The sequence below is a fragment of the Calliphora vicina genome, chromosome 5, assembly GCF_958450345.1.
Source record: "Calliphora vicina chromosome 5, idCalVici1.1, whole genome shotgun sequence".
NCBI classification, from domain to species: Eukaryota; Metazoa; Arthropoda; class Insecta; order Diptera; family Calliphoridae; genus Calliphora; species Calliphora vicina.
In genome coordinates, this window is record NC_088784.1 from 16,748,569 (window position 1) to 16,776,364 (window position 27,796).

Below are 27,796 nucleotides of genomic sequence, written 5' to 3' on the forward strand. Positions count from 1 at the left end.
ATTATTTGTTCTAAAGACTGAGTGTTGAAACCTTTGACATACTTTGGTTTACAACTCAATATTTATGCAAGTAATTCATTAGTTTTTTAAGGAAACGCTGAAACGTTTCTGTTGCAGGTTGCTGCTCAAATGTTGGGGGGAGGGGTTAACACAATTTTACTTTCCCTTTCAGTTGAGGGAAATATTAATGACATTTTTAAGCACTTCTCGAAAAGTTACAGATATAACGTTCAGTTGTTTATTAGTTTCTTAAAATTAATACAAAAAAAAATCCACTATGACATAAAAATGCTAGATTTTTTCAAATGTTTGGCATTTATTTTGAAACATTTGTACAATATAAATTCATTCAAAGTATTGGCCATTGTTAGCTATGACCATTTCCCATCTTGCTGGCAGCAGATGGATTCCGAGCCGAAAGAACTACTTATCTTTTGAGGCCAAAAACGAATCAATCCCATTTCGGACACTCTGTTCTAAAGTGAAGCGTATCTTAGTATATTTTAATAAATAATTGTTAAATTACAGATTTTAAAGCTTTAATTTTCAGGAAAGCTTTTTTTATTTATACCTAGTTGACCGCCCTGGCTTCACCCGTTAGCATTTACTAATGTTAGTTCGTCAAGTTTCTCCAACCCTGCCTGTTCTTATTTATTTGCAAATAAAATATATAAATTTGTACTGCATACTTTAGGGGCTTTTTTTATTACAGTTGACTGGACTCAAAAAAGCCGGTTTTATCCGTAATTTTTTATTTTTTTTTTCTTTACAAACCATCTCCTGAAAATTTCGAATTGAATAAAAAAAAATCAGCCAAATCTCTCCAGCCGTTCTCACGTGATGACATTACATACATGGACCATTTCATTTTTATATATATAGAAGATGAAAACCTAAAGAAATCCTAGAGAAAACCTTCGTGAGAAGGGTATATAAGTTTGTCATTCCGTAATTTCTACATTTTTCATTTCCGACCCTATTCGACACAGCCGGAATATAGCTCTTGTTTTATCTATATCTGGATTTCTAACTCACTAATATAGACAATATGGAATGATAGATATTTCAAAGACCTTTGCAACTTCTTAAATAACGCCATAGTAAGTCGGACCGCACCTACCATTTGTCAAGATCGAGAAAAATATTTTAAAACCCTAGTTTTTATTTCATTAAAAAAATTGTTCACTAGTAAATTAAAAATAAAATTTTGAAAAAATTAAAATAATTTTTTTTAAAAAAAACCTTTTTTAAAAAAATCATTAATAAATTTTGAAAAACTTAAAATAAAATTGAAAAATTTAAAATAAAATTTTTAAAAAATTAAAATAAAATTTTGAAAAAATTAAAATAATTTTTTTTTTTAAATAAAACATTTATAAAAATTTAAATTTAATTTAAAAAAAAATCATTAATAAATTTTAAAAAAATTTAATTTTTAAAAGATTCCTTAATAAATTTTAAAACATTTTAAATAAAATTTTTAAAAATATTAAAATAAAATTTTTAAAAAATTAAAATAAAATTTTGAAAAATTTAAAATAAAATTTTGAAAAATTTAAAATAATTCTTTTTTTAAAATAAAACATTTATAAAAATTTTAATTTAATTTTAAAAAATATCATTAATAAATTTTAAAAAAATTAAATTTTTAAAAAATTCCTTAATAAATTTTAAATAAAATTTTGAAAAATATTAAAATAAAATTTGGAAAAAATTAAAATAAAATTTTGAAAAATTTAAAATAAAATTTTGAAAAATTTAAAATAAAATTTTGAAAAATTTAAAATAAAATTTTGAAAAAATTAAAATAATTCTTTTTTTAAAATAAAACATTTATAAAAATTTTAATTTAATTTTAAAAAAAATCATTAATAAATTTTAAAAAAATTTAATTTTTTAAAAAATTCACTAATAAATTTTGAAAATTTTTTAAAAATTTAAAATAAAATTTGAAAAATTTAAAATAAAATTTTGAAAAAATTAAAATAAATTTTTTTTAAATTAAAACATTTATAAAAATTTAATTTTAAAAAAAATCATTAATAAATTTTAAAAAATTTAAAATAAAATTTTGAAAATAATCAAAATAAAATTTTGAAAAAATTACAATAAATTTTAAAAAATTTAAAATAAAATTCAAAAACAAAAAAATCATTAATAAATTTTGAAAAAAATTTAAAATAAAATTTTATAATTTAAATAATTTGAAAAAAATTAAAATAATATTTTGAAAAAATAAAACATTAATAAATTTAAATTTAATTTTAAAAAAATCATTAATAAATTTAAAAAAAATTAAAATAAAATTTTGAAAAAAATTTAAAACAAAATTTTGAAAAAAATTTAAAATAAAATTTTGAAAAAAATTTTGAAAAAATTACAATAAATTTTTTTTAAAAATAAAAATTCATTAATAAATTTTAAAAAATTTTAAAAAATTTAAAAAAAATCATTAATAAATTAAATAAAAATTTAAAAAATGAAAATTTAGATGAAACTATTTATTTTTTTATTATTGGTGAAGGGTATATAAGATTCGTTACAGCCGTATATAGTTTTTGTTGTTGTTATTGCCTATATCGAAGTGGGTCAAGTGTTTTACGGAAATAAATTTTCATAATTGCTTTTACTGCTCTGTGCATAGAGATGACAACATTTATTTCTTAGTGTTGTACTACAACAGTTTCTGTTTCCAGCAGCAAGAAAGCTGCATTTTATAGACAAGTTAGTAGGAGTATATAAAGAAATTTATTATTAATTTAATAGACTTAATTAGTAAATATAAGAGTGATGCTGCCTCACACGATTTCTTTTTGGCAGCAGCCATGAGTTGAGAAGAAAAAATAGTTAACATTAACAACATCATTATCTGTTAAAAACTAAAACCCAACTACTCTAGCTTTAAACCAGGGCTGTTTAAGAGCTGGTGAGTTGCTTAGACTGTTAGTGAACCAAGCAGCCAGCCAGCCAACCATTGAGTCATTTATTTAGATGCCTGTGAGATGGTTAAAGTAATAGACAAATTTCACAGGAAAAACTTTTATTACATTTCATTATTATGCTCGAGAAACTTGTGGAATTATTTTCGTTTTTTTTTTCGTTCATTTTTTTTGGTGCAATAGAACAGAGATAAAGAAAAACAAGTTGTTAATAATTACAAGTTGCCAAGTGGAAGTTTTAAGGATATCAGGGTGCTAGGGAAATGCAAGCTCCTATTATTGTGTATATAGCAAGTTTGCTAAGTAAACACTTAAAAAGTCATTTTTGTCGAAGACAGTTGCTTGGTTGCCAAACATATACATGCTTAGAGTTTTGTCCTTTTTATCGACGTCAAGGATAGTTAGCACAAAAAGGAATTTAACAGCCACTAAAGGTTTCTTTACAGTTTTTTTTTAAAGGAAATTCAAGAGAAACTTTTTCCTTCAACCAACCAGTAGTTAAAACTTTAAAAGTCAAATAGACAAACTGTAATGCTAAAGTAAATGTAAGACTTGGACTTGCCTTAGAATTTCTTTCAGCAGCTGCCAATGTTTATTATTATTATTTGTGGGTTGTAAAAATGGTTGACAAATTGTGGGAAATTGAAAAACTTTTTTAGTTTGGCTGCTAGATATTTCTGTTTTTCCTCACATTTCTTCAATTGCCTGGAAGTTAAGAAAACAAACTAAAGAAAATCCTTTACCCACAAACATTTTTAAAGCCTAAACTCATTAAAATCTTAGCAGGCAGTTGGAATTATACTGTAATTTAGATTATTATTTTTATTGCTTAATTTTACTAAACTTTTACAGAAAAGCTTTTGTTAAAAGCTTTCAAAAATCTCATTGAAGTTTTAATAATCATTTGTTGCCCTGATTAAAAGCTCATGTTTTTTCCAAATATCCTTGATATTGTTTCAGGCTAAAACTCCCTTTAGAATGTTCTCTCTCATATAATAATAATAACTAGTGATGATGTCTTGCTACCAGCCAACATTTTGTGTGGTAAATGGAATTTTAGCTAGATGAGGCTGCCTTTATTATAAACCCTGTCTCTTTCATTTCATTCCATATACATATAAAATAAATGAAACGTCTAAAGTCCTTGGGGAAATTAGTTTTTGTTCTGTTCAGTTTTTTTTTTTTTTTTGCTTTGCTCTTTTCAAAAATTCATAAAGCAGAATTGAATTTTTCGCGTTTAATTTGCCTGTTGGTTTTTCTGTGTCTTCTTTTATTGTCATTATTGGTGGCTGTTGTTTGTGTTTGTGTTTGTTTTGGCTTGGTTTTTTTCTGAAATGAGACAGGAGATTAGGCCAGCCAAAGAGGAAGAAATTATAATTGAAAAGCATAAAGTAGTTTTAAATATTTAATAAACTATAAACAACATTTTGTAAAGTTAATGGAAAGCGACAGCTTTTGTTCACTCACAAATACTTAAAAACAACACAAAAAACTAAAAAATATGAAACAAATTTAAAGCTTTCATAGAAAAGGACAAAAGCTCTAGGGAATTTGTGAAAAATAACTATTTTTGTTATAAATAAAACGAAGTTTTAAAACAGCTTTATAAAAAAATCGTCTAAGCTTTTTAAAATGACATTATATTAAAATTTTTCAAACAATTTTAAAGCTTTGTTAAAATAATGACAAAAGCTCTGTGGAATTTGTGAAAAATAACTATTTTTGTAATAAATAAAACGAAGTTTTAAAAAGCTTTAAAAAAACACTATAAAAAAAGGTCTAAGCTTTTTAAAATGACATTATAATAAAATTTTTCAAACTATGTTAAAGCTTTCTTAAAATAAAGCTCTGTGGAATTTGTGAAAAATAACTATTTTTGTTATAAATAAAACGAAGTTTTAAAAGAGCTTTAAAAAACCTTTATGAAAAAGATCTAAGCTTTTTAAAAGGACATTATAATCAAATAAGCTATAAAAGCTTTCAAAAAGCTTTAGGATTTAAAAAATATAGCCCCAAAGAAACTTTGAATTTCATAATAATATTTAATTATTGGGAGTATGATTTTAAAATGCAAGATTTTTTTCAAATTTTTTGCTCTTCAAAGTATAATCGTTTAAATTAACGATTAATCGTAAAATTTCTAACGCTAAATAAAGGACTTAGCATTCTTTTGTGTTTAAATTTTTAAAAATTTTAGATTTTTAAAAATTTGCTTTAATTTAATCGAATATTCTTGGCGATTAATCGAATATTTTTAACGAATAATCGAGTAATTTCAATAAAAAAATTATTTTTTTAAATTTTAAATATAAATTTATTACTTTCTTAAGACTACGAAAAAATCCAAATGAATTTATTTAAAATTTTTAACGAATAATCGTTAAAATTTTTGAATAATCGTTAAATTTATAAAATATATTCAGTTCATTCACATGATTTAATTATGTACTTCAAATAAAGACCAGAATTTTTTTAAATTTTTCAATAATTTAATCAAATATTTTTGACGATTAATCGAATATTTTCAACGAATAATCGAATAATTTTTAAAGATATATTTAATTTTTATTTTGCAAAAAGAAACAGTTAAGTTTCCCCTGATTTAATTAAATATCCTTGGCGATTAATCGAATATTTTTAACGAATAATCGAGTAACTTCAAAAAAAAGCTAAATATTTTATATTTCAATTATAAAGTTATGTCGTTCTTAAGACTAGGAAAAAATCCAAGTGAATTTATATAAAATTTTTAACGAATAATCGCTAACATTTTCGAATAATCGTTAAATTTGTAAAATATTTACATTATTCGCATAAGTTTTAATTATGGTACTTAAAATAAAGAGAGATTTTTTAATTTTTCAATAATTTAATTGAATATTTTTGACGATTAATCGAATATTTTCAACGATAAATCGAATAATTTTTAAAAAAATATACATATATAATTTTTATTTTTAAAAAAGGAACAGTTAAACATTTAAGTTTCCCCTGATTTAATCGAATATTCTTTGCGATTAATCGAATATTTTTAACGAATAATCGATTAACTTTAATAAAAAAATTTATTTTTTAAATTTAATTTATAAAGTTATGTCTTTCTTAAGACTAAGAAAAAAATCCAAATGAATTTATTTAAAATTTTTAGCGAATAATCGTTGAAATTTTCAAATAATCGTTAAATTTATAAAATATTTACATCATTCGCATAAGTTTTAACTATGGTACTTTAAATAAAAAGCGAGTTTTATTCATTTTTCAATAATTTAATCGAATATTTTTGACGATTAATCGAATATTTTCAAGGAATAATCGAATAATTTAAAAAAATTATATATTTTTTATTTTTAAAAAAGGAACAGTTAAACAGTTAAGTTTCTCCTGATTTAATCGAATATACTTGGCGATTAATCGATTATTTTTAACGAATAATCGATTAACTTCAATAAAATTTTTTTTTTTTAAATTTAATTTATAAAGTTAGTTTTTCTTAAGACTAAGAAAAAAATCCAAATGAATTTATTTAAAATTTTTAACGAATAATCGTTAAAATTTTCGAATAATCGTTGAATTAATAAAATATATTCGGTTCATTCGCATATGTTTTTATTATAATTAAAATAAACCCAGTTTTTTTTTAATTTTTTAATAATTTAATGAATATTTTTGACGATTAATCGAATATTTTCAACGAATAATCGAATAATTTAAAAAAAAATATATATAATTTTTATTTTTAAAAAAGAAACAGTTAAACATTTAAGTTTCCCCTGATTTAATCGAATATACTTGGTGATTAATCGAATATTTTTAACGAATAATCGATTAACTTCAATATAAAAATTAATTTTTTTTAAATTTAATATATAAGTTATGTCTTTCTAAAGACTAGGAAAAAAATCCAAATGAATTTATTTAAAATTTTTAGCGAATAATCGTTGAAATTTTCGAATAATCGTTAAATTTATAAAATATATTCAGTTCATTCACATGATTTAATTATGTACTTAAAATAAAGACCAGTTTTTTTTTAAATTTTTCAATAATTTAATGAATATTTTTGACGATTAATCGAATATTTTCAACGAATAATCGAATAATTTTTAAAGATATATGTAATTGTTATTTTGCAAAAAGAAACAGTTAAACAGTTAAGTTTCCCCTGATTTAATCGAATATTCTTGGCGATTAATCGAATATTTTTATCGAATAATCGGTTAACTTCAATAAAAAAATTAATTTTTTAAATTTAATTTAATTTTCTCCTGATTTAATCGAATATTCTTTGTGATTAATCGAATATTTTTAACGAATAATCGATTAACTTCAATAAAAAAATTATTTTTTTTAAATTTAATTTATAAAGTTATGTCTTTCTTAAGACTAGGAAGAAAATCCAAATGAATTTAATTATAATTTTTAACGAATAATCGTTAAATTTGTAAAATAAATTCTGTTCATTCGCATATGTTTTAAGGTTTACACATTTTAAAACTACTTTTTATGCCTTTTGAAAAGATTTTGCTATAAATTTAGCATTTCTTATAAATTATAAACAAAATTTCAGTTGATATTTTTAAATCTGTGCAGAGTAAACGCTTTAATATTTCTAGCAAAACTATTTTGTTTTATTTGCTGCTGCTCTTTAATTCATAAAACTGTTCCGCTTTGTTTCTCCACAAAAAGAGGAGTAAGGCCGGGTAAAATACTTTATATATTGATATTTAGTATGTATGTATGTAAATGTGCATAGAAGTGTGTTCAGTTAATAGCTGTAGCACCGGAATTAGCAGACAAGGACAATAACGGAAGTTAGAGGCATTAAGTTATTGTCAACGAACGGAACTAAACAGCTGCAACAACATCAGCAGCAATAAAACAAATCTCCCCTCTCTCTCTCTCGTGCTCTTCCTCTAAAACAAACAAACAAAGGATTTTCAAATAAATCGTTACAGATTTGTTTCCTTTTTATTTGTTTTTTTTGTTGTTTGTTTTGCTTAATTTCTGCAGCATTAATGAATAGTTGAAATCCGTGTTTATTAACTTTTTACTCAATTTTGTGGAAAATTTATTTTAAATTTTAAAAAATAATTTATTTTGAATAAATTTTTAAAATGAAAAATAATACAAACATTTTGATTCATTATTTAATATAAGTTGTGGCAAATTTAGTTCCATTGTTTTATATAGGATTTTGAGTTTGTTTTTCTCACAATTTGAAAATAATTTTTTTGATGTCTCTCTATTTTGTTTAAACCTTAGCCGTGACCTAATGCTTTTGATTCAAAACCTTACTATTTTGAACTTCCTGTTAATTTGCTTTTATTTTTAATAGATTTTTCTTTTTTAAATAAAAGTTTCTTTCCCATTATATCTGTTTTGTTTATTAATTCTTTTATTTGTTTTTTCCTTTTTCTCTCCTAATATCTTTTCTACTTTAAATTCCTTGTTTTTTTTTCCCAAAAAACTTTTAATTGAAATTATTTTGTTTTGACATTCTCGTGTGTGTTCGCCTTTTTTAAAAATGCTCTTTTATTTTGGTAATTTTGTTAAATGTATTATTTTGTGGTTGAAATTTTTATTTTCGCCATTATATTTTCGTTCTTTCTTTGTTGCAAAATCCATCTTCTTTTGCCACAAACTGTTACAATATGGTTTTAGTGGCAGTTCGCCACTTTCAACGCAATTGTTGCAAAGTTTTAATGAGTAAATGGCAACATTGAGACCAAAACAAAAACTAAAAAAAAAGGAACAAGAAAATGAGAAATATTATAAATAGAATAAAACTCTGGGGTGGTTTTTGTTAATGAAATGACATTTTTTTTGAGGAAACTAATGAAGCTAATTCAAAGGATTATTTTAAATATTTTTTTGGAATAAAAAATTTCAGTTATCATTGATATTAAGTTCTGTAAATTGTGGTAATTTTTGCAATATTTTCTTAATTTATAAGAATTTTAAGGAAAATACAAAAATAAAAAAAATTTCAAAAATATTTTCACTTTAAAAAACTTCACTAAAATTACAAATCAACAAATTTCAACAGTATTTATGTTACATTGTAGTGCAAATATTGTTCAGGATTTTTAGTAAAAATTTCCCGCAATTCCAATAACAACTTTTTATCATACAGGAGTTTTAATAAAATTTCACTTGAATTAATATTAATCATACGTTTAGTAGGTCTATTTTTTAAAATGCTTATAACTTTGAAATTATTAAAGCTATTTAGCTGAAAATTGATGTACTAATAACTGAAAATAAAACAAATTTATTTCAAGAGTTTGTTGGTAATAATTTGCCATTTGGTGAAACAAAATTAATATTTTTTTTTTAAGTTTAAAAATTTTTATTTTCAGTTAAATATATTGCTATAATTTCTTCTCCTTCATTTCCCCCTTAATGTTTGCTAATATTTCTCATTTGCTTTTATGCTTTAGTCATAATAATTTTGCTTTATTTTCTTAAGAAATTCATTTAATCTGTTCCATATATTTTGCCTTTGTTTGCTTGAAGTCTTGGCAAGAATTTCTTGATTTATGTTGGGTAACAAACATCAGCTCCTTTTTTTTTTAATAAAAAACATTCAGTGAAGTGTAAAAATATTTTTTCTTAAATTGCTTATTGTGTAGCTCTATATATGAAGAAATTTTTATTATTTAAACAATGAGAATCTCTTACACATACTTACTTACTATATCCTTGCTCACCACAGCTTCCATCTGGGTTTTTTCATATGAGTACGATAGCTGCTTGATTTTTTTTGTGTGTGTGTCTTACATAATTATTAATAAATATTCTTATTGAAGTTTTATCCATATAATAGCTCTCCTCTCTTCCATTTCTGCTGTTTGTTTGTCTATGCTGGTGTCCTAGCTTCTTTGGTTTTCGCATTTAATATATTCCTAGAATGAAAAATGAACAATATGATGCATCTTTATTTAAAGATTTACAATTTGTTACAATTTTGTTGTAAAATCCTTAAGAGACAAGAGTTTTTTTTTGGGGCAACAGCTGTAAGAACATGCAAGAAATGTATGGAGAGAGAAACACAAGACATGTAGTTATTTTCATTTTAAATAAAGCCGGCTGTCAACTTTATAATGTAAGTTACAGAGGCAGAAATTAAAGCTTTATAAAAAAAAAAAAATTTAAAATTTCCAAAATATTTCCTTTTTACAAAAATTCATTAAAAATAAAATTAAAAAAAATTCAACAATATTTTCATGGCATTAGAAAGCTAATATTGTATAGAATTTTTAATAAAAATTTCACTCAATTCCAACAACAACTTTTTGTTATACAACAATTTAAATAAAATTTCACTTGAATTAATATTAATCATACGTTTAGTAGGTTAATTTAATAAAATGCTTATAACTTTGATATTAGCAAAGCTATTTAGCTGAAAATTTATATACTAATAAATGAACATAAAATCATTTTATATCATGAGTTTGTGGGTAATATTTTGCAATTTGCTTATAAAAAAATTAAAACTAAACTTTTTTATTTTTTTAAAAAATTTTAAAAATATAATTTAACACTAAATTAAAAAATTTAGTAATACCATAGAAAGCTAATATTGTGTAGATAATTTGTTAAAAATTCCAGAAAATTCGTAATACAACTTTTGCTCCTACAAGAGTTTTAATAAAATTTCGCCAGAATTAATATTAATCATATGTTTAGTAGGCCAATTTAGTAAAATGCTTATAAATATGAAATTATTAAAGCTATGAGCTAAAATTTTATATATAAATAGGTGAATATAAAATGTATAGCAATTATTTGTTTTGTTATTGGATATACAAATTTTTAAAAAAATTTTGATTTCAAAAATTAATTAAAAATAGAAATTTAAAGTATGTTACCAAAATGTTGAATAGAATTAACAGCTAATACTGTGTAGATTATTTGTTAAAATTTTCAGAAAATTCCTACAACAACTTTAGCTCATACAAGAGTTTTGATAAAATTTTACTTGAATTAATATTAATCATACGTTTAGAAAATCAATTTAAGAAAATGCTTATAACTTTGAAATTATGAAAGTTTCAAAGCTGAAATTTTATGCCTAAGTAACTGAATGTATAAATAATGTATTTCAATCAATAGTTTATAATATTAAGCTATTTGTTTTAAGAAAAATTTAATAAACTTTTCGTTTGATTTTTTAAAAATATAAAAAAAAGTTTAAAAATTTATTAAAAATATAAGTTTAAAATAATTCACCAAATTGTTAAATACAATAGAAAGCAAATATTGTTTAGTTTTACTTAACAAAATCTCAGTTCATTGGATGCTCAACTTTTCTTTATATATGAAGTTAAATAAATGTTCATTAGAATTAATATTAATCATACGCTGAGTTGGATAATTTTTAAAATACTTATAACTTTGTTATTATTAAAGCCATATAGTTGAAACTTTAGATAGATAATATAAATTTACGTCCGTAATTAATATATATTATTTTTTGTAAAATTTTGTGAGAAAAATTTATAATTTTAAGCCTTCTTTCTATCTCCTTATTTTGCTTACAAATTCTAGGTTTTTATTCACTTAATCTTTGAATGGAAATGAAACTATTAAACACATTTTTTTGCTGTTTTAATATTTTATGTTGTTGATATTTTTCTCTAGGTTTATGAACCATTTGCTGAAATTTATGGCATCATTAACACTAGCATAACTGAAACCTCCTTTCTCCACCTCTTTTTGGCTCGTAAATTTCATTTTTATTATACACATTCTTCAATTTTATACCTGCTTTTATATTACTTAACTTTAGATTCAAATAAAAAACCATAATAAGTTTTTGTGGAAACAAATTTCAGCAAAAATTCTTCTAAATCATTCTAAAAATTTTAAATAAACTTTGGCTGGATACATACTATATTATTTATTGGCCATTGGTTAAGAGCTTAAGTTCTTATTGGTCACAAAGAAATTACTTAGCGTATAAATAAAATTTAATTTTTCAAAATAAATTGTTTTGAAATTTTAATGACAAACTAAATAAATATGTAGATACAACATATGTAAGAAAACATCTCAGAGACAAATTACAACAACGCCTACTTACCGGTAGCTGTTGGCGTTTGCAAATAATAAATAATTTTGATGAATCATCCAGAAAAGCTAAAACACTTTTCATAGCAATTGTGCACACAAATCTCTAGATAGACAATTGGGCAGACAGGCCAGGCAGTTTTCAAAATGCTATAAATTATTAAAGGTAAATAAGGGGACAGAGTGTGAGCATAAATATGGTAAATAAAGTAGCTGCATATTAAACTAATTTATTTAAATTTCATTATGTTCAAGGCAAATATTTTCCAAATTGATCAGTTTTTGAAAATATTTAATTTTTAATAAAATTCCTTAAAAATAGAAATTAACAAAAATTCAACAATATTTTTACTACACTAGAAAGCAAATATTGTATAGAATATTTAATAAAAAAATCATCACAATTGATTAACAACTTTATTCTATATAACAAGTTAAATAAAAATTCATGAAAATTAATATTAATCATACGTTTAGTAGGTCTATTTACAAAAATGATAATAGCTTTGAAATTATTAAAGCTACAAAGCTGAAATGTTATGTATAAGTAAATAAATCCAAAACAATACTTCATAACAACCCTTTTAATTTTTAGCAAAAAAAAAATTTCCACAAAAAATTAATTTTTAAAAATATTTTCCATTTTCAAAAATTCTTTAAAAATAGATTCTTTAAAAATTTTAACAAGATTTTCATAGAGCTACAAAGAAAATATAGTGTAGAATTTTTAACAAAAAATTTAATGAAATTCAAAATAGTTTTGCTCAGAAAACAGTTTAAATAAAATTTCGTTGGAATTAATATTAATCATACGCTTAGGTAGGGAATTTTACAAAATTGCTTCTAACTTTTAAATTATTAACGGTACAAAGCTGAAATTTCATATTTAAATAGTTAAATTTAAAAAGAATGTATAGCTGGAATTTGTTGAGAAAAATTTACGAACAACTTTTATAACTTCTTAAAAAATGTTTTTACATATTTTATTTTGATTACAATAGAAATCCTATTTTGTTTCGATTATTTGTTAAAATTATCAATTTCTTAGCAAAATGTTAAAAAGTAAATAATTTTTTTTTTGAAGTTTAAAAATTTATTAAAAATATAAATCTAAAAAATTTTAACAAATTTTGTTTTATAAAAGATAGCCAATATTGTTTAGTTTTATAATAAAAATTTTCAAAAAATTCCTACAACAACTTTTCTTCTTGTATTAAGATTAATGAAATTCCAAGGGAATTAATATTAGTCATACGTTTAGTAGGTCTATTTAGTAAAATGTTTATAACTTTGAAACTATTAAGGTTTTAAAGCTGAAATTTCATATATAAATAACTGAACATAAAACTAATTCATTTCACTACTTTCTTAGAAAATAAATAGTAAACAAAATTTTTTTTAATTTTTGTAAGTTCAAAAATTCATTAAAAATAGAAATTTAAAAATTTTACTTTTTTTTTAGTAGATAGCTAATATTGTATAGATTATTTGTTAAATTTTTCAGAAAATTCCTTTTACAATTTTTCCTTATACAACAATTTTAACAAAATTTCAGCTTAATTAATATTAATCATACGTTTAGGGGGTTTTACAAAAGTTTAAATGGAAAAATACTTGTAAATTTTAAACTATTCAAAGTATTTAGCTGAAATTTGTTTTGAATAAAGATAACTATTTAAGCAATTCTTTAAACCATTACTAACTTTTAAATGAATTTATTTCTCTAAAGAAAATCCAAAATAATTCAAAGTAAATATTTTTGCAAAATTTTATTTTCCTTTTCTAGCTTTAATTAACTTTTAGCAATAACAATTAAAATGTTTTTTCTACCATTTTTCGTTTTTAAAATATTGCCTCAATTAATAAATATTCATACATATTGTGCATATATTTCCACACTAGTGCTTTTCCATCTTAAAATACTTGAATGATTTTACACTCGAATACCTTTTTTGCTTTTACTGCTGCAACTTGAAAACATCTACAAGCAACAAAACTATTAAATAATTTAATTACACCAAAAAGCATTTGTATAAATATTTCTTCATTTGAAATTAAATTCGATAATTTTGTTAAAGAAACAGAAACAGAAAAATCCCAACAAAAAAGGCGAAAATGTTGTTGATTATTTTAATCATGCTAATTGCAGTCTAGTTAATTAAGCATGTCATTTAAATGCAAACATTTATTTTTGTTGTTGCTGTTGTTGTGTATTGCAAAATTGCAAACTACAATTAAAATTTTTAATTTAGACACACACTTGCCCACTGACAGACAGTCACACATTGTCACAAGTCAAATAAAAGAAAATATTTAGTTGCAACGACGACTAAATTTCTAAGCGATGAAACATCATTTACACTTGACGCAGTCAATTAATTAATTAATGCATTTGTTGTTGATAATCGGACAAAAATAGCTAGAACAATAACAGCAAAATATAGCAAAAGACTAAGGCCATTAGCTGAGTAAAGTTTATACATATAAAAATAGAAATGTACCAAAACGAAACTGATTTTGAGACATTCAATTCCAGATAAATGAAAAATTATTTAATTTTGGAACAAAAATCGGTGCTAAATTCAATATAAAACACTGATACATATTTTCAGTTGTCTGATAAAATAATAAAATAAAAAATATTTACATTTCTTTAAGCATATTGCCAAGGTATTGGAAATTGCCCGTATACACACTTTTTCAAATGCACACCTTTCATTTCATTCTGGCAATTTTGCGACAGTGAATGAAACATTAATTAATCATAACAGAAAGCTAAACAACAAATTTAAATGGACCCCTCATTATATATACAAACATGCAAAAAAAAAAAAATATTGAAAAACTGAAGATGAGCAAAAAAAAACTGGTGGAAAATCTTTGATTTCAAATAGATTGCTTTAATGATCAAATTAAACAAGACGTTTAATTTTTATTAATTTTGCATAAATGTTAATTAGAGGCAATTAATACCAAGATAAAAAAAAAAACAAATAAAAAATTTTAAGCAAAATTTATAAACAGAAAAAAAGAATTTTCAAAAAAAATCGAAGTACACAGATAGATTTTTTTCCAAGGACTGTTATTATGTATTGTTTTAGAGTTATTTACTTATAAATCAAATTGCAGTTTTGTACCGTTAATAATTTTGAAGTTACAAGCATTTTTTTAAATTTGTCTACCTAAGCGTATGATTAATATTAATTCCAACGAAATTTTCTTTAAATTGTTGTATAAGCTAAAGTTGTTGTTGGAATTTTTTGAAATTTTTTAAAAAAAATCTACACAATATTTCCTTTGTGAGGCTATGAAATATTTGTTAAAATTTTTAAAATTAATATTTTTAATGAATTTTTGAAAATTTAAAAAAATTTTTTACTTGAAAAATTTTGAAAATTTTCATAATGCTGTTATTAAGGTATTGCTTTAGATTTATTTACTTATACATCAAATTTCAGCTTTGTACCGTTAATAATTTTAAAGTTAGAAGTATTTATAAAAAAAATAGTCTATCTAAGCGTATGATTAATATTAATTTCAACGAAATTTTATTTAAATTGTTGTATGAGCAAAGGTTGTTGTTGGAATTTTTTGAAATTTTTATTAAAAATTGTACACAATATTTGCTATCTTGTGCGAGGGAAAATTTTATGGATTTTTTTTAATTTCTAATTTTAATGAATTTTTGAAAATGAAAAATATTTTTAAAAATTTATTTTACATGAAAAATTTTATAATTTACTTTTTGTTGCTAAACATTAAAATTCAAAAGGTTGTTATTAAGTATTGCTTTAAATTTATTCACTTATACATCAAATTTGAGCTTTGCACTGTTAATACTTTCAAAGTTACAAGCAGTTTTGTAAATTTGTTAACCTAAGCGTATGATTAATATTAATTAAGGTGAAATTTTATTAAATTTGTTGTATGAGCAATGGTTGTTGTTCGATTTTTTTTGAAAATTTTATTAAAAATTCTACACAATATTTTCTTTGTGATGCTATGAAATTTTTTTAGAAATTTTTAAAATTTATATTTTTAATGAATTTTTGAAAATGGAAAATATTTTTAAAAATTTATTTTAAATGGAAAATTTTAAAAATTTTCTTTTTGTTTCTAAACATTAAACATAAAAGGGTTGTTATTAATTATTGTTTTAGATTTATTTACTTATACATCAAATTTCAGCTTTGCTCTGTTAATACTTTTAAGGTTACAAGCATTATTGTAAATTTGTCTACCTAAGCGGATGATTAATATTAATTAAGGTGAAATTTTATTATATTTGTTGTATGAGCAATGGCTGTTGTTCGATTTTTTTTAAAAATTCTACACAATATTTGCTTTGTGATGCTATGATTTTTTTTTAGAAATTTTAAAACTTTATATTTTTAATGAATTTTTGAAAATGAAAAAATTTTTAAAAATTTTTTTAAATGGAAAATTTCATAATTTTCTTTTTGTTGCTAAACATTAAAATTCAAAAGGTTGTTATTAAGCATTGCTTTAGATTTATTCACTTATACATACAATTTTAGCTTTACACTGTTAATACTTTCAAAGTTACAAACATTTTTGTAAATTTGTCTACCTAAGTATGATTAATATTAATTCCAACGAAATTTTATTTAAATTGTTGTATAAATAAGCAAAAGTGTTTCGAATTTTGTGAAATTTTTATTAAAAATTCTACACAGTATTTGCTTTGTGAAGCTTTGAACAATTTTTTAAAATTTGGATAATTTATATTTTTAATAAATTTTTGAAAAAGATAAATATTTTTAAACAAAATTTTACATGGAAAATTTTCAAAATAATATTATTAGTATGTATTGCTTTAGATTTATTTACTTATACATAAAATTTCAGCTTTGCTTTGTTAATACTTTTAAAGTTACAAGCAGTTTTGAATATTTGTTTACCTAAGCGTATGATTAATATTAATACCAACGAAATTTTATTTAAATTGTTGTATAAATAAGCAATAGTGCTTCGAATTTTGTGAAATTTTTATTAAAAATTCTACACAATATTTGCTATCTTGTGCGAGGGAAAATTTTATGAATTTTTTTTAATTTATATTTTTAAGAAATTTTTGAAAATGGAAAATATTTTTAAAAATTTATTTTACATGGATTTTTTTTTGTATTGTACAATGTATAAAATCATTTGATATTTAGCTATTTACATATAAAATTACAGCTGAATAACTTGTATAATTTTAAAGTTATAAGCATTTTTCTAAATTGGCCTACTAAATGTATGATTAATATTAATTAAAGAGAAATTTTGTTAAAATTATTATACAAGCAAAAGTTTTAATTGGAATTATTTGAAATTTTTATTAAAAATTCTACACAATATTTGCTTTATAAAGTGATTTGAATTTTATTGAAATTTTAAAAATTTCTATTTTAAATAAATTTTTGAAAATAGGAAATATTTTTTAAAATTTTATTTATTTATGTAATTTAGAAACAACTGCAATAAATTACTTTAACACTTAGCTATTTATATATAAAATTACTTTTAAATAGCTTTACTATATTCCAAGTTATATAAATTTTTCCAAATTGACCTACTAAACGTATGATTAATATTAATTAAAGAGAAATTTTGTTAAAATTATTATGCAAGCCAAAGTTATTGTTGGAATTATTTGAAATTTTTATTATAAACTCTAAACAATATAGGCTTTATAATAAGACTTTAATTTTGTTGAAAATTTTCAGTTTACTATTTTTAATGAATTTTTGAAAGTAGGAAATATTTTTTAAAAATTATTTATTTTGGTAATTTCATAAACACGATTATTGGTGTAAGTTTATTTTGTGTTTATTTTGTTGTAGTTCACCTTAAAATATCAAAAACAATTTTGTTGTTAACAAAACATTTCTAATAGAAACTGACAGTAAAACCAATGGAAATACACCTTGAGTTTTATCTTGTCTTGTTTAAGGCAAGTAGTGGTGTGTGTTTTTATTAGTTAAAATATTAAACACATGCTTTTAATCACGCTGCTATGAAAATACATAAATACATACAGGCAATATTACAAAAGGCAATTGAAAAACACTCACTGCTTATGACATTGACCTTTGTTGGCAATCAAAATTTTCAAAATAATGAGAGAATAAACAAATATTCATTTAATATAGATTTCTATGTAGAATTCTCTATAGAAATTCTTAAAGCATAAATGTGCATTTGCTGGTTTACTCATTCCTTTATTATTCAATTTTGAAATTATGAATTGAATCAATAAATTCGAACACAAAAATATAAATAGTTTCAAGAAAATTTATTTTTAAGAGGCAAAAGCTAAAAAAAAACTTTTAAATTACACAAAAATAATCCACTTTTGATGTTGTGACTTGACTGCTGGGCGGAATGAATGAATGAGTGAGTGAGTGACTTGTTTCGTTATAGAGGAAATTTGTATAAACAAATGCAACAAAAAATTGTCTATAAACAAATTAAAATTTTGTGTTAGTTGCAAAGAAAAATGAAATTTTTAATTAAAAATAAAATATTTTACAGATTGCTTAATAAATTACATGTCTATGTATAAACAGAGTGGTCGATTTAGAGGTTTTAGAAAAAAAAGAATAAAATTTCGAAAAAATAAAAAAAAACTATTAACTATCTCTATATTGTAAAATAAATTTGATTTAGTGTAAAAAAAAACTTTATCTATTTACAAGATGCCATTAAAAACCCCTTTAATAAAACATGAACATTTTGTTAACAAACTTTCGCCACCTGTTTTCCCCTGTCTAACACTTGAGGCTCTATTTCTCCCTGGCAGCGCGTAGCTTTTTAACAAAGGAAATTGCAAAACTTATGTAATTTAAACAACGTACATAACATTTGCTATACTCTGTTTTAGTTCATTGACTTAAATGGTGGCAACATTTTCTATTACAACATCAAAATTTTCAAAACAACAAACAAGCAATAACTTGCAGCAAATATTACACACACAAAAAAAAAACACTAAACTAAACCTCATCATAGCCACAAAATGTTATAATTTCAATTTCCATTAAAAGTGTGTGTGTCTTGTGTATATCGCAGTTTTGTTTGGTTTTATTTTACCCCCTCCAATCGAAACAAACAAGTTTGTTAGAGGAGTTATTATGCTACAATTGTAAGTGCTTTTCCACATTTTCATTCAGTCAGTCACAGGAGCATTTTAAATGGCTGTGAAAAGTCTCATGTATGTCTTGTCATGTATTTGTTTGGGGGAAAACAATGTTGTCAATACAGGAAATCAAAATCTCACGCACAAAGATGTTTTTTTTTAATATAAATCAGGTTAGAAATTTGTTTGTTTGAAAAACTAAACCTACAGCAAAATTATATAATAAAAAATTTCGCAGAAAAAATTGCAAAAGAAAACTGAAATTTTTGTACAAATTACAAAAATTATAAATTAAAAAAAAAAATAGTGAAAGGAAAACTATTTCTACAACAGTAATAAATAACTTCCAAACAAGCGAAGTTTTCTTTATAATATAAAACAAATTATTCAACAATTTTCACCATCAACTTCACATTTATTAAGCTAAAAATAAAAATTTCTCAATATAATAAACGAGTTAGTAATAATAATCAAATAATTTAAATTTGAAAAAAAAAAATCAATTTTCAAAAATTCATTAAAAATAGAAATTACAAAAATTTCATACCATTTTCTCTTACATTAGAAAGCAAATATTGTGTAGAATTTTTAATAAAAATTTCAGAAAATTTCAACAACAACTTTTGCTTATACAACAATTTATATAAAATTTCACCTGAATTAATATTAATCATACGTTTAGTAGGCCAATTTAGGAAAATGCTTATAACTTTGAAATTCCTAAAGCTACAAAGCTTAAACTTTATATATAAATAGCTGAATGAAAAACGAAAAACAAAGCAGTTATTTATTGTAACGTTCTATTATTTATTCAAGAAAAGTAAAAAAAAATATTTTTTTTTATTTTATTTTTTTAACTTAAAAAATTCATATAAAATATAAATTAAGAAATTATCTCTAACTTAGGCACTAATCTAGAAAGCAAATATTGTGTATAATTTTTGCTTAAAATTTCAGAAAATTTGAACAGCAACATTTGATTCTACAAGAATTTTAATAAAATATCATGGGAATTAATATTAATCATACGTTTAGGTAAATTTGAAATTCTTGATATTAATTCAAGTGGAATTATCTGAAATGTTTAAGAAATATTCTTGACAATATATGCTTTCTTGGTTAATTAAAAATTTAGAGAAATTTATTTCATTTCTTATTTAAAAAAAAAAAATATTTTTAGAAAATTTTTCTTTTTCCAAATAAATTACATTATGTTTTATTAAATCTTCATTTCAATGAAAAAGCTTTATTATTATAAAATTTTAATTAATTTTTGTAAATTGTTTTACTAAGCGTATGATTAATATTAATTCAAGTGATATTTTGTTTAAAATTCTGTATAAGAAAAAGTTATGGCATGAATTTTCTGAAAATTTTGTCAAATATTCTCTACAATATTGGCTTTATAGATTAATTAAAAATTTAGAAAAATTTATTTAATTTCTATTTTTAATTAATTTTATAAAATAAAAAAAAATATTTAATAAAAAAATTTCCTTTTAAACTTTGTTATTTATTAGGAAATAACAAAGTTTAAAATTTAAAAAAAAGATCTCTTAATCTACATCTACTTATACATAAAATTTCAATGAAATAGCTTTATTAATTTCAAAGTTATAAGCATTTTCGTAAATTGGCCTCCTAAACGTATGATTAATATTAATTCATGTGATATTTTGTTTAAACTTCTGTAGGAGAAAAAGTTATGGCACGAATTTTCTGAAATTTTTGTCAAATATTCTCTATAATATTGGCTTTCTAGATTAGTTACGAATTTAGAGAAATTTAATTCATTTCTATTTTTAATAAATTTTTTAAAATAAAAAAAAAATTATATATAAAAAAAAATTTCCTTTTCCTAATAAATAACAAAGTTTAAAATTAAAAAAAATCTCTTCATCAACATCTGCTTATACATAAAATTTCAGTTAAAGAACTCTATTAATTCCAAAGTTATAAACATTTTTGTAAATTGGCCTCCTAAACGTTTGTTTAAACTTCTGTAGGAAATAAAGTTATTTTTAAATAAAATAAGAAATTTTTATCAAACGTTCTCTACAATATTGGCTTTCTAGATTAGTTATAAATTTAGAGAAATTTATTTAATTTCTATTTTTAATAAATTTTTTAAAATAAAAAAAAATAATTTTTAATAAATTTGAATTTTTCCAAAAAAAAATAACCGTCTTTTACATTCAATAAGATCTCTTAATCTTCATTTACTTATACATACAATTTCAGTTAAAGAGCTGTATTAATTCCAAAGTTATAAGCATTTTTGTAAATTGGCCTCCTTAACGTATGATTAATATTAATTCATGTGATATTTTGTTTAAACTTCTGTAGGAGGAAAAGTTACGGCACGAATTTTCTGAAATTTTTGTTAAATATTCTCTACAATATTGGCTTTCTAGATTTAATAAAAATTTAGAGAAATATATTTTATTTCTATTTTTAATTAAATTTTGAAAATTATTTTTATTTTTTAATTTTTTTTATTAAAATTTTTCCTCTCAATTTTTACAGAAATTTTTGCATAAAACTTTATTTTCCAAGGAAATTTTAAAAATTTATTTTGTTTTTTAATTATAATTCTCTGCTTTAAAATTCTTTAGTTTAAAATTTAGTATTTAAAGAATTTTCTATTTCATTCACAAATATTTTAAATTTTTGTTCATATAAATTAATTAAATTTATGTAGTTGTTTAATGTTTTTTTTGTGCCGATTTTCTTGTTGTTTCTATACATTTTAATTGAAAATAACCCTGTCAAATGCACATTCATTCAGTCATTTGCTGGGTTTTTGTTTGGGTACGTATTGCTTTTTTTGTATCATTTGACACCTGCAAGTGATGGCAGCAACGACATAAAAATATTGTTCTTTTGTTTTCATTAACACACAATAAAAATATCACAGCAAATTTAGAAACAAATTTTATAAAAATAAGAAAAAAAAATATTGTGAAATATTTATATAAAAACATTTTGTCAGGTTATTTTTAAGAAACATGTTTTTGTTTTCAAATATTTTGATACTAATAAATTTATCTCATGATCGATTAGTCATCCGGGGTTTTGTGATAAACTAGAGAGGGTTGGTTTTCTTTTACACAATTTATTTTTATAAATTCTTTAAGAATGATAAATGGCCTGTGTTGCCTTTATGTTGTTGTTGATAGTATTTCTCGAACCACAAACTTTTTTTTGTTAAATATTTTATTATTCTATATGTTTTATTTGCCAAAAAAACAAAAAGTAGTTGAAAATAAAACGTAGTTAGTGGAAATGAACATGATGTGCTAACAACCAAATACATTATATAGTTAGGGTGAAATAAATAGCTGTAGCTAACAAATAATTCTTAGATAAATTGTAAATAATTTTTAGTAAATTTCATTGCTATTTTTCCATGCTGCTCATATAAATGTATAATTTCATTACAAACTACTTCTCTACTCTGCTAGCACAACAGTTGTGTTTAACATTTTCTATATGCGTTTTGCTGCTACATTTTCTTTTGCTCTTCTTTTTTTGTATTCGTTTACAAATGTACTAATGCACTTAAAAAGTTGCATGGAGAAATGGATGATAGCAAACCCTCTCGTTACTTACTCCTGCTGCCATTTATATTTTACCAGTTTGATAGCTTGAAATAGCACAGCACAATAAAAGTTTTTTTCGGGAGGTTGAGAGGTTATTTTTTTTTGTTGCTGTAGTAAAAGACAGTGAAACAGGTGTTGTTGATGTATTTGTTCTCGCAACAATTTCGTTTCGTTATGCTTTTTATATTGGAAACTTGCTAGCAAGTGTACATGCCAACCACATAATGTGTTTTAGCTTTAGGTCAATTGTTGCAAAACTGAAAAACATTAATTTAATATAAAGTTTTTCAAAAACAACAGGAACAAAAAATATAGTGGCAGGGAAATGTTCCAAAAAAAAAAGTAGAAAAGTTTTTACGAAGTATTAGTGTGCCAAATGCTTTAGGGAAAGGACATACTGTTATACTCAACATTAGCTATAGAAGAAACTGTTATACTCATAAATGTTCTATAGAAAAAATTGTTATATTAAAAATTTTCTATGAAAAATCAGTTTTACACAAATTTTCTATAGGAAAAAACTGTTATACAAAATTTTCTTTAGGAAAAAAACTGTTATACAAAATAATTTTTATTGATAAAACTGTTATACAAAAATTTTCTTTGGATACATTTGACTTTTCTTACAATACTGCAATATTTTCTATGGAAAATTATGTTGAGGCACAAAATTTTCAACAGTTTCGAAAAATATTTTTTGATTTCAAAAATTAATTAAAAATAGAAATTTTAAAATTTCCTCTAAATTTTCAATTAATATAGATAGCAAATATTGTTTAGAATTTTTAAAAAAAAATTTCAGAAAAATCATACAAAAACTTTTCCTCGTACAACAGTTTAACTGAAATTTCACCCGAATTAATATTAATCATACGTTTTGGTAGGCAAATTTAGAAAAATGCTTATAACTTTTAAATTAGTAAAGCTATTGACATGAAAATCTATGTATGCCCAGTTTAATATTAACTGAATAAAATGTTATATAATTCTTAACAAAAACTTAATTAAAAAAAAACAAAATAATTTTGAGTTTGAAAAAAATAATTTTTTTTTTTAAAAATTAATAAAAAAATATAAATTTTGGAATTTTCTATAAACTTTCCATTAATATAGAAAGCAAAAATTGTGTAGCATATTTGATACAAATTTCAAAAAATTCGTACAACAACTTGTCTTTCAATTTAAGTGAAATTTCACTTGAACTAATATTAATCATACGTTTAGGTAGGCAAATTTCAAAAAATGTTTATAACTTTTAAATTAGTGAGTTAATTGAAATTTTATTTAATAATAGTTATATATTCAAAGAATTGAACATATTGTACAGTTCTTAACAAAAATTTTAGTTAGAAAAATTTAAAAAGATTTTTTTTTTATTTTCAAAAATTCTTTAAAAATAGAAATTGAAGAATTATCTCTACATTTTCTACTAATATAGAAACCTAATATTGTAAAGTATATTTGATAAAAATTTCACAAAATTCCTGCAACAACTTTTCCTCTTACAACTGTTTAACTAAAATATCACTTCAATTAATATTAATCATACGTTAAGATAGGCAAATTTAGAAAAATGCTTATAACTTTTAAATTATTAAAGATTTCGAGCTATAATTTTATGTATAAATAGTTTAATATAAAACGAATCAACCAATTTTATATTTAAAAAACATGATTAAGAAAAAAAAATATTTTTGAATTGGAAATTTTTTTTTTCAAAAATAATTTAAAAATATAAATTTAAAATTTTTCTCTAAATTTTCAATGAATACAAAAACCAAATATTGTAAAGCATATTTGATAAAAATTTCAGAAAATTCCTACAACAACTTATCCTCTTACAACAGTTTAACTAAAATTACACTTGAATTAATATTAATCATACGTTAAGGTGGGCAAATTTAGAAAATTGCTTATAACTTTGAAATTAGTAAAGCTTTCGAGCTGAAATTTTCTATATAGGTAAATAGCTACTAGGGGGTTTTATGACAAACTTTATTTTTATAATATTTTGTTATTTTTTTTAGAAAAGAACCCAAAAACTGTTATACACAAATTCAGTTTTTTTAAAATTTTTTTTATTGACTTTATTTGTATTTATTTGCTACCACTCTGCACATTTGATAAGATCAAAAGTTTTTACATTTTTATGTGATTTTTTTGTTGTTGTTGTTTTGCTCTAAAAATGCATAAATAAAACAATACGCCAAAAAGCCATTAAAGTGGTGACACATTGCGTTAACAATGTTAACAATTTAATGGTTAAAGGGGTGAGAAATTTAAAGAGAACAGTATTGAAAAATAAAATTAAAAAAAAAAACTCAAATTTAAATAAATTTTAAATCTAGTTCATGGTTTTTAGCTCCGATTTCAACCATTTATGAACCGATTTAAATGATTTTTAATACCAAAATTATCTAACGTATGAGTACAGTTGATTTCAACGGACAGACGGAAATCGTTATAGCAACTTCTCTATGTAATTCATAGAGTTGTAAACCCCTTACCCCTCGTGGTAAAAAATCCTTATGCAAATTTCTTAACAAACTTGCTAAGTGAAATATGTATATAGTACACCTCTAGTTTTCAAATAAATCCTGTGCTGCAAAACCTGCCAGGTGTTAAAGGATGAAAAGGATGTAGCTTTAAATCTTAGAAAAGGAAGCCTTATTTTACATATGACGAATTACTACACACATCATTTGTTAGTAAAACACATTAAGACTGGCACGGCAACACCACAATATTGAATCTATTTTGTTTTCATACATTTTCCCTAGAATTTTGTCTTGTAAATATTACAAAAGTTACAGAAATAAAACTAAAAAAATTCATGTAAACATGACATACCCAAAAAGGATAGAATAGGGGAAGGAGTATGTTTTTTTTAAAAAAACCTTCTAAGTAACTTTTATAGTGACAACAAATATTTTCTTGTAAACACTTGAACATGTATGAATTTCTTGTTTTTTTTTCTTTCTTATAGCATTTTATGTGTTATATTTTCTTTTGCAGCAAATTGAATAAGAAACAAATAAAAAAAATAAAAAATGATGATGAAATATTACCATAGTATAGTATACTTACTTAACACCTTTCAAACCTCATTTAGGTCAAGTGTTTTGAAATGAAATAAAACTGAAAATCATTCTTGGAAAAAAAAGAAGAGTATTTGAATATGTAAATCAAAAAGCATATTGAATTGAATGAGGCTCATTTAAATAGAGAGTTAAAAAATAAAATTGAAATACTTTTAGCTTGCACATGCAGTGAATTTTGTCAGGGCTTCACTGAATTATAAGTGAAGGTTTGTAAGCACCATCGTAGTATTGTGGATTTTAACAATTTTACTACTTTTTTAAATACTAATAAATTTCAAGTTTTTTAGGCAGAAAATGAACATTTAATTACTAATTCTAAACAAAAATACAATTTTTTTTTCACTACCTTTTTCAAAATTCTACTACTTTTTTGAAATTATTGAAAAATCAAAAATTTCTCAACAAAAACATCTTAAATTATAAATTTATATTATTTTTAAAATTTACTACTTTTTTCAATTTTGTACTTTTTTTTTAAATTTTTATACTTTTTTAAAATTTAAAAAATGAGTTTTAAGAAGAAATTTTAAATTCTAACAAACTTCAAGTTTTTGAGGCAGAAAATGAACATTAAATTGCAAATTTTAAACAAAAATTAAAAAAAAAATTAAATTTTTTTTCACTACCTTTTTCAAAATTCTACTACTTTTTTGAAATTATTGAAAAATCAAAAATTTCTCAACAAAAACATCCTAAATTATAAATTTATATTATTTTAAAAATTTACTACTTTTTTCAATTTTGTACTTTTTTTTTAAATTTTAATACTTTTTTAAAATTTAAAAAAAAATTAGTTTTTAAGAAGAAATTTAACATTTAATTATAGATTCTGTACAGAAATATAAAAAAAAATATTTTTTATTTTACTACTTTTTTCAAAATTCTACTACTTTTTGGAAATTTGCAATAAAATTAATTAAAAATCAAAAATTTTGCATTTAGAGGATTACAAATTATAAATTTAAAAGTTTTCACAAATTTACTACTTTTTTGAATTTAGTAATTTTTTGGAAAATTTTACTACTTTTTTAAAATTTCTTAAAAAACTATTTAAGTTTTAAATTTAGTATTTTTTGTAAAATTTTACTACTTTTTTTTAATTTCTTAAAAAAAACTATATTTTTTGATTTTTTACTACTTTTTGAAAATTTCTTAAAAACAATTTTTTTTACAGCAGAAACTTAAATTGTATGCATAAGAACACCAGAATTTATAAATTTCCAATTTTCTACAAATTTACTACATTTTTAAATTTAGTACTTTTTGTAAAATTTTACTACTTTTTACAATTTCTTAAAAAACTATTTAAGTTTATGCTTCAGAACGTCAGAAATTATAAATTTGAAATTTTTCACGAATTTACTACTTTTTTAAATTTAGTACTTTTTGTAAAATTTTACTACTTTTCTAAAATTTCTTAGAAACAATTTTTTTTAAGCAGAAACATTTACGTTTAAGCTTAAGAACACCAGAAGATATAAACTTCCAATTTTCTACGAATTTACTACATTTTTAAATTTAGTACTTTTTTGTTAAATTTTACTACGTTTTTAAATTTTCTTAAAAATCTATTTAAGTTTATCCTTAAGAATGTCAGAAATTATAAATTTGAAATTTTCCACGAATTTACTACTTTTTTAAATTTAGTACTTTTTGTAAAATTTTACTACTTTTCTAAAATTCCTTAGAAAACTATTTTTTTAAATCAGAAACATTTAATTTTAAGCTTAAGAACGTCAGAAATTATAAATTTATCATTTTCTACGAATTTACTACATTTTTAAAATTAGTACTTTTTGTAAAATTTTACTACTTTTTTACAATTTCTTAAAAAACTATTTAAGTTTATGCTTAAGAACGTCAAAAATTATAAATTTGAAATTTTACACGAATTTACTACTTTTTTAAATTTAGTACTTTTTCTAAGATTTTACT

General features: G+C 21.9%; 1 protein-coding gene across 7 annotated transcripts in view; it reads left to right on the top strand.

Annotated features, from left to right (window-relative positions):
- sm (smooth) overlaps positions 1 to 27,796 on the top strand; it is a 220,148-nt gene that overhangs the window by 146,129 nt on the left and 46,223 nt on the right. The gene's annotated exons all lie outside the window — the stretch shown is intronic.